Here is a 9,733-nt window from a genome sequence, read left to right on the forward strand (position 1 = left end):
TTTATGTTGTTTTATCCTATGCTTTATTAAATTGTATTTATGTTGTTTTAACCTATGCTTTATTAAATTGTATTTATGTTGTTTTATCCTATGCTTTATTAAATTGTATTTATGTTGTTTTAACCTATGCTTTATTAAATTGTATTTATGTTGTTTTATCCTATGCTTTATTAAATTGTATTTATGTTGCTTTAACCTATGCTTTATTAAATTGTATTCATGTTGTTTTATCTTATGCTTTATTAAATTGTATTTATGTTGTTTTATCCTATGCTTTATTAAATTGAATTTATGTTGTTTTATCCTATGCTTTATTATATTGTATTTAATTTGTTTTATCCTAAGCTTTATTAAATTGTATTTATGTAGTTTTAGCCTATGCTTTATTAAATTGTATTTATGTTGTTTATCCTATGCTTTATTAAATTGTATTTATGTTGTTTATCTTATGTTTCATTAAATTGTATTTATGTTGTTTTATCCTATGCTTTATTAAATTGTATTTATGTTGTTTTGTCTATACTTTATTAAATTGTATTTATGTTGTTTTATCCTATGCTTTATTAAATTGTAATTCTGTGGTTTTATCCTATGCTTTATTAAATTGTATTTATGTTGTTTTAAACTATGCTTTATTAAATTGTTTTTATGTTGTTTTGTCCTATGCTTTATTAAATTGTATTTATGTTATTTTAACCTATGCTTTATTAAATTTTATTTATGTTGTTTTATCCTATGCTTTATTAAATTGTATTTATGTTGTTTTATCCTATGCTTTATTAAATTGTATTTATGTTGTTTTATCCTATGCTTTATTAAATTGTATTTAAGTTGTTTTATCCTATGCTTTATTAAATTGTATTTATGTTGTTTTAAACTATGCTTTATTAAATTGTTTTTATGTTGTTTTGTCCTATGCTTTATTAAATTGTTTTTATGTTGTTTTATCCTATGCTTTATTAAATTGTATTTATGTTGTTTTATCCTATGCTTTATTAAATTGTATTTATGTTGTTTTATCCTATGCTTTATTAAATTGTATTTATGTTGTTTTATCCTATGCTTTATTAAATTGTATTTATGTTGTTTTATCCTATGCTTTATTAAATTGTATTTATGTTGTTTTAACCTATGCTTTATTAAATTGTATTTATGTTGTTTTATCCTATGCTTTATTAAATTTTATTTATGTTGTTTTATCCTATGCTTTATTAAATTGTATTTATGTTGTTTTATCCTATGCTTTATTAAATTTTTATTTATGTTGTTTTATCCTATGCTTTATTAAATTTTATTTATGTTGTTTTATCCTATGCTTTATTAAATTGTATTTATGTTGTTTTATCCTATGGTTCATTAAATTGTATTTATGTTGTTTTAACTTATGCTTTATTAAATTGTATTTATGTTGTTTTATCCTATGCTTTATTAAATTGTATTTATGTTGTTTTATCCTATGCTTTATTAAATTGTATTTATGTTGTTTTATCCTATGCTTTATTAAATTTTTATTTATGTTGTTTTATCCTATGCTTTATTAAATTTTATTTATGTTGTTTTATCCTATGCTTTATTAAATTGTATTTATGTTGTTTTATCCTATGCTTTATTAAATTGTATTTATGTTGTTTTAACCTATGCTTTATTAAATTGTATTTATGTTGTTTTATCCTATGCTTTAGTACATTGTATTTATGTTGTTTTAACCTATGCTTTATTAAATTGTATTTATGTTGCTTTAACATATGCTTTATTAAATTGTATTTATGTTTTTTTGTCTTATGCTTTATTAAATTGTATTTATGTTGTTTTATCCTGTGCTTTATTAAATTGTATTTATGTTGTTTTAACCTATGCTTTATTAAATTGTATTTATGTTGTTTTATCCTATGCTTTATTAAATTGTATTTATGTTGCTTTAACCTATGCTTTATTAAATTGTATTCATGTTGTTTTATCTTATGCTTTATTAAATTGTATTTATGTTGTTTTATCCTATGCTTTATTAAATTGAATTTATGTTGTTTTATCCCATGCTTTATTAAATTGTATTCATGTTGTTTTATCTTATGCTTTATTAAATTGTATTTATGTTGTTTTATCCTATGCTTTATTAAATTGAATTTATGTTGTTTTATCCTATGCTTTATTATATTGTATTTAATTTCTTTTATCCTATGCTTTATTAAATTGTATTTATGTTGTTTATCCTATGTTTCATTAAATTGTATTTATGTTGTTTTATCCTCTGCTTTATTAAATTGTATTTATGTTGTTTTGTCCTATGCTTTATTAAATTGTATTTATGTTGTTTTATCCTATGCTTTATTAAATTGTATTTCTGTGGTTTTATCCTATGCTTTATTAAATTTTATTTATTTTGTTTTATCATGTGCTTTATTAAATTGTATTTATGTTGTTTTATCCTATGCTTTATTAAATTGAATTTATGTTGTTTTATCCTATGCTTTATTAAATTGTATTTATGTTGTTTTAACCTATGCTTTATTAAATTGTATTTATGTTGTTTTATCCTATGCTTTATTAAATTGTATTCATGTTGTTTTATCTTATGCTTTATTAAATTGTATTTATGTTGTTTTATCCTATGCTTTATTAAATTGAATTTATGTTGTTTTATCCTATGCTTTATTATATTGTATTTAATTTGTTTTATCCTATGCTTTATTAAATTGTATTTATGTAGCTTTAGCCTATGCTTTATTAAATTGTATTTATGTTGTTTTATCCTATGCTTTATTAAATTGTATTTATGTTGTTTATCCTATGTTTCATTAAATTGTATTTATGTTGTTTTATCCTCTGCTTTATTATATTGTATTTATGTTGTTTAGTCCTATGCTTTATAAAATTGTATTTATGTTGTTTTATCCTATGCTTTATTAAATTGTATTTCTGTGGTTTTATCCTATGCTTTATTAAATTGTATTTATGTTGTTTTAACCTATGCTTTATTAAATTTTATTTATGTTGTTTTATCCTATGCTTTATTAAATTGTATTTATGTTGTTTTATCCTATGCTTTATTAAATTGTATTTATGTTGTTTTATCCTATGCTTTATTAAATTGTATTTATGTTGTTTTATCCTATGCTTTATTAAATTTTTATTTATGTTGTTTTATCCTATGCTTTATTAAATTTTATTTATGTTGTTTTATCCTATGCTTTATTAAATTGTATTTATGTTGTTTTATCCTATGCTTCATTAAATTGTATTTATGTTGTTTTAACTTATGCTTTATTAAATTGTATTTATGTTGTTTTATCCTATGCTTTATTAAATTGTATTTATGTTGTTTTATGCTATGCTTTATTAAATTGTATTTATGTTGTTTTATCCTATGCTTTATTAAATTGTATTTATGTTGTTTTATCCTATGCTTTATTAAATTTTTATTTATGTTGTTTTATCCTATGCTTTATTAAATTTTATTTATGTTGTTTTATCCTATGCTTTATTAAATTGTATTTATGTTGTTTTATCCTATGCTTTATTAAATTGTATTTATGTTGTTTTAACCTATGCTTTATTAAATTGTATTTATGTTGTTTTATCCTATGCTTTAGTACATTGTATTTATGTTATTTTGACCTATGCTTTACTAAATTGTATTTATGTTGTTTTATCCTGTGCTTTATTAAATTGTATTTATGTTGTTTTAACCTATGCTTTATTAAATTGTATTTATGTTGTTTTATCCTATGCCTTATTAAATTGTATTTATGTTGTTTTATCCTATGCTTTATTAAATTGTATTTATGTTGTTTTATCCTAAGCTTTATTAAATTGTATTTATGTTGTTTTATCCTATGCTTTATTAAATTGTATTTATGTTGTTTTAACCTATGCTTCATTAAATTGTATTTATGTTGCTCTAACATATGCTTTATTAAATTGTATTTATGTTTTTTTGTCTTATGCTTTATTAAATTGTATTTATGTTGTTTTATCCTGTGCTTTATTAAATTGTATTTATGTTGTTTTAACCTATGCTTTATTAAATTGTATTTATGTTGTTTTATCCTATGCTTTATTAAATTGTATTTATGTTGCTTTAACCTATGCTTTATTAAATTGTATTCATGTTGTTTTATCCTATGCTTTATTAAATTGAATTTATGTTGTTTTATCCTATGCTTTATTAAATTGTATTCATGTTGTTTTATCTTATGCTTTATTAAATTGTATTTATGTTGTTTTATCCTATGCTTTATTAAATTGAATTTATGTTGTTTTATCCTATGCTTTATTATATTGTATTTAATTAGTTTTATCCTATGCTTTATTAAATTGTATTTATGTTGTTTATCCTATGTTTCATTAAATTGTATTTATGTTGTTTTATCCTCTGCTTTATTAAATTGTATTTATGTTGTTTTGTCCTATGCTTTATTAAATTGTATTTATGTTTTTTTATCCTATGCTTTATTAAATTGTATTTCTCTGGTTTTATCCTATGCTTTATTAAATTGTATTTATGTTGTTTTAACCTAAGCTTTATTAAATTTTATTTATGTTGTTTTATCCTATGCTTTATTAAATTGTATTTATGTTGTTTTATCGTATGCTTTATTAAATTGTATTTATGTTGTTTTATCCTATGCTTTATTAAATTGTATTTATGTTGTTTTATCCTATGCTTTATTAAATTTTTATTTATGTTGTTTTATCCTATGCTTTATTAAATTTTATTTATGTTGTTTTATCCTATGCTTTATTAAATTGTATTTATGTTGTTTTATCCTATGCTTTATTAAATTGTATTTATGTTGTTTTAACCTATGCTTTATTAAATTGTATTTATGTTGTTTTATCCTATGCTTTATTAAATTGTATTTATGTTGTTTTATGCTATGCTTTATTAAATTTTATTTATGTTGTTTTATCCTATGCTTTATTAAATTGTATTTATGTTGTTTTATCCTATGCTTTATTAAATTTTTATTTATGTTGTTTTATCCTATGCTTTATTAAATTTTATTTATGTTGTTTTATCCTATGCTTTATTAAATTGTATTTATGTTGTTTTATCCTATGCTTTATTAAATTGTATTTATGTTGTTTTAACCTATGCTTTATTAAATTGTATTTATGTTGTTTTATCCTATGCTTTATTAGATTGTATTTATGTTATTTTGACCTATGCTTTACTAAATTGTATTTATGTTGTTTTATCCTGTGCTTTATTAAATTGTATTTATGTTGTTTTAACCTATGCTTTATTAAATTGTATTTATGTTGTTTTATCCTATGCTTTATTAAATTGTATTTATGTTGTTTTATCCTATGCTTTATTAAATTGTATTTATGTTGTTTTATCCTAAGCTTTATTAAATTGTATTTATGTTGTTTTATCCTATGCTTTATTAAATTGTATTTATGTTGTTTTAACCTATGCTTTATTAAATTGTATTTATGTTGTTTTATCCTATGCTTTATTAAATTGTATTTATGTTGTTTTAACCTATGCTTTATTAAATTGTATTTATGTTGTTTTATCCTATGCTTTATTAAATTGTATTTATGTTGCTTTAACCTATGCTTTATTAAATTGTATTCATGTTGTTTTATCTTATGCTTTATTAAATTGTATTTATGTTGTTTTATCCTATGCTTTATTAAATTGAATTTATGTTGTTTTATCCTATGCTTTATTATATTGTATTTAATTTGTTTTATCCTAAGCTTTATTAAATTGTATTTATGTAGTTTTAGCCTATGCTTTATTAAATTGTATTTATGTTGTTTTATCCTATGCTTTATTAAATTGTATTTATGTTGTTTTATCCTATGCTTTATTAAATTGTATTTATGTTGTTTTATCCTATGCTTTATTAAATTGTATTTATGTTGTTTTATCCTATGCTTTATTAAATTGTATTTATGTTGTTTTATCCTGTGCTTTATTAAAATGTATTTATGTTGTTTTAACCTATGCTTTATTAAATTGTATTTATGTTGTTTTATCCTATGCTTTATTAAATTGTATTTATGTTGCTTTAACCTATGCTTTATTAAATTGTATTCATGTTGTTTTATCTTATGCTTTATTAAATTGTATTTATGTTGTTTTATCCTATGTTTTATTAAATTGAATTTATGTTGTTTTATCCTATGCTTTATTATATTGTATTTAATTTGTTTTATCCTAAGCTTTATTAAATTGTATTTATGTAGTTTTAGCCTATGCTTTATTAAATTGTATTTATGTTGTTTATCCTATGCTTTATTAAATTGTATTTATGTTGTTTATCCTATGTTTCATTAAATTGTATTTATGTTGTTTTATCCTATGCTTTATTAAATTGTATTTATGTTGTTTTGTCTATACTTTATTAAATTGTATTTATGTTGTTTTATCCTATGCTTTATTAAATTGTAATTCTGTGGTTTTATCCTATGCTTTATTAAATTGTATTTATGTTGTTTTAAACTATGCTTTATTAAATTGTTTTTATGTTGTTTTGTCCTATGCTTTATTAAATTGTATTTATGTTATTTTAACCTATGCTTTATTAAATTTTATTTATGTTGTTTTATCCTATGCTTTATTAAATTGTATTTATGTTGTTTTATCCTATGCTTTATTAAATTGTATTTATGTTGTTTTATCCTATGCTTTATTAAATTGTATTTATGTTGTTTTATCCTATGCTTTATTAAATTGTATTTATGTTGTTTTATCCTATGCTTTATTAAATTGTATTTATGTTGTTTTATCCTATGCTTTATTAAATTGTATTTATGTTGTTTTATCCTATGCTTTATTAAATTGTATTTATGTTGTTTTATCCTGTGCTTTATTAAATTGTATTTATGTTGTTTTAACCTATGCTTTATTAAATTGTATTTATGTTGTTTTATCCTATGCTTTATTAAATTGTATTTATGTTGCTTTAACCTATGCTTTATTAAATTGTATTCATGTTGTTTTATCTTATGCTTTATTAAATTGTATTTATGTTGTTTTATCCTATGTTTTATTAAATTGAATTTATGTTGTTTTATCCTATGCTTTATTATATTGTATTTATGTTGTTTATCCTATGCTTTATTAAATTGTATTTATGTTGTTTATCCTATGTTTCATTAAATTGTATTTATTTTGTTTTATCCTATGCTTTATTAAATTGTATTTATGTTGTTTTGTCCTATACTTTATTAAATTGTATTTATGTTGTTTTATCCTATGCTTTATTAAATTGTAATTCTGTGGTTTTATCCTATGCTTTATTAAATTGTATTTATGTTGTTTTAAACTATGCTTTATTAAATTGTTTTTATGTTGTTTTGTCCTATGCTTTATTAAATTGTATTTATGTTATTTTAACCTATGCTTTATTAAATTTTATTTATGTTGTTTTATCCTATGCTTTATTAAATTGTATTTATGTTGTTTTATCCTATGCTTTATTAAATTGTATTTATGTTGTTTTATCCTATGCTTTATTAAATTGTATTTATGTTGTTTTATCCTATGCTTTATTAAATTGTATTTATGTTGTTTTATCCTATGCTTTATTAAATTGTATTTATGTTGTTTTATCCTATGCTTTATTAAATTGTATTTATGTTGTTTTAACCTATGATTTATTAAATTGTATTTATGTTGTTTTATCATATGCTTTATTAAATTGTATTTATGTTGTTTTATCCTATGCTTTATTAAATTGTATTTATGTTTTTTTATCCTATGCTTTATTAAATTTTTATTTATGTTGTTTTATCCTATGCTTTATTAAATTGTATTTATGTTGTTTTATCCTATGCTTTATTAAATTATATTTATGTTGTTTTATCCTATGCTTTATTAAATTATATTTATGTTGTTTTATCCTATGCTTTATTAAATTGTATTCATGTTGTTTTATCTTATGCTTTATTAAATTGTATTTATGTTGTTTTATCCTATGCTTTATTAAATTGAATTTATGTTGTTTTATCCTATGCTTTATTATATTGTATTTAATTTGTTTTATCCTATGCTTTATTAAATTGTATTTATGTAGTTTTAGCCTATGCTTTATTAAATTGTATTTATGTTGTTTTATCCTATGCTTTATTAAATTGTATTTATGTTGTTTATCCTATGTTTCATTAAATTGTATTTATGTTGTTTTATCCTATGCTTTATTAAATTGTATTTATGTTGTTTATCCTATGTTTCATTAAATTATATTTATGTTGTTTTATCCTATGCTTTATTAAATTGTATTTCTGTGGTTTTATCCTATGCTTTATTAAATTGTATTTATGTTGTTTTAACCTATGCTTTATTAAATTTTATTTATGTTGTTTTATCCTATGCTTTATTAAATTGTATTTATGTTGTTTTATCCTATGCTTTATTAAATTGTATTTATGTTGTTTTATCCTATGCTTTATTAAATTTTTATTTATGTTGTTTTATCCTATGCTTTATTAAATTGTATTTATGTTGTTTTATCCTATGCTTTATTAAATTGTATTTATGTTGTTTTATCCTATGCTTTATTATATTGTATTTAATTTGTTTTATCCTATGCTTTATTAAATTGTATTTATGTTGTTTTATCCTATGCTTTATTAAATTGTATTTATGTTGTTTTATCCTATGCTTTATTAAATTGTATTTATGTTGTTTTATCCTATGCTTTATTAAATTTTTATTTATGTTGTTTTATCCTATGCTTTATTAAATTTTATTTATGTTGTTTTATCCTATGCTTTATTAAATTGTATTTATGTTGTTTTATCCTATGCTTTATTAAATTGTATTTATGTTGTTTTAACCTATGCTTTATTAAATTGTATTTATGTTGTTTTATCCTATGCTTTATTAAATTGTATTTATGTTGTTTTATGCTATGCTTTATTAAATTTTATTTATGTTGTTTTATCCTATGCTTTATTAAATTGTATTTATGTTGTTTTATCCTATGCTTTATTAAATTTTTATTTATGTTGTTTTATCCTATGCTTTATTAAATTTTATTTATGTTGTTTTATCCTATGCTTTATTAAATTGTACTTATGTTGTTTTATCCTATGCTTTATTAAATTGTATTTATGTTGTTTTAACCTATGCTTTATTAAATTGTATTTATGTTGTTTTATCCTATGCTTTATTAGATTGTATTTATGTTATTTTGACCTATGCTTTACTAAATTGTATTTATGTTGTTTTATCCTGTGCTTTATTAAATTGTATTTATGTTGTTTTAACCTATGCTTTATTAAATTGTATTTATGTTGTTTTATCCTATGCTTTATTAAATTGTATTTATGTTGTTTTATCCTATGCTTTATTAAATTGTATTTATGTTGTTTTATCCTAAGCTTTATTAAATTGTATTTATGTTGTTTTATCCTATGCTTTATTAAATTGTATTTATGTTGTTTTAACCTATGCTTTATTAAATTGTATTTATGTTGTTTTATCCTATGCTTTATTAAATTGTATTTATGTTGTTTTAACCTATGCTTTATTAAATTGTATTTATGTTGTTTTATCCGAAGCTTTATTAAATTGTATTTATGTTGCTTTAACCTATGCTTTATTAAATTGTATTCATGTTGTTTTATCTTATGCTTTATTAAATTGTATTTATGTTGTTTTATCCTATGCTTTATTAAATTGAATTTATGTTGTTTTATCCTATGCTTTATTATATTGTATTTAATTTGTTTTATCCTAAGCTTTATTAAATTGTATTTATGTAGTTTTAGC

The sequence above is a fragment of the Phyllobates terribilis genome, unplaced genomic scaffold (genome assembly GCF_046119375.1).
Source record: "Phyllobates terribilis strain yellow unplaced genomic scaffold, ASM4611937v1 Scaffold_83__1_contigs__length_6671269, whole genome shotgun sequence".
Lineage (NCBI taxonomy): Eukaryota > Metazoa > Chordata > Amphibia > Anura > Dendrobatidae > Phyllobates > Phyllobates terribilis.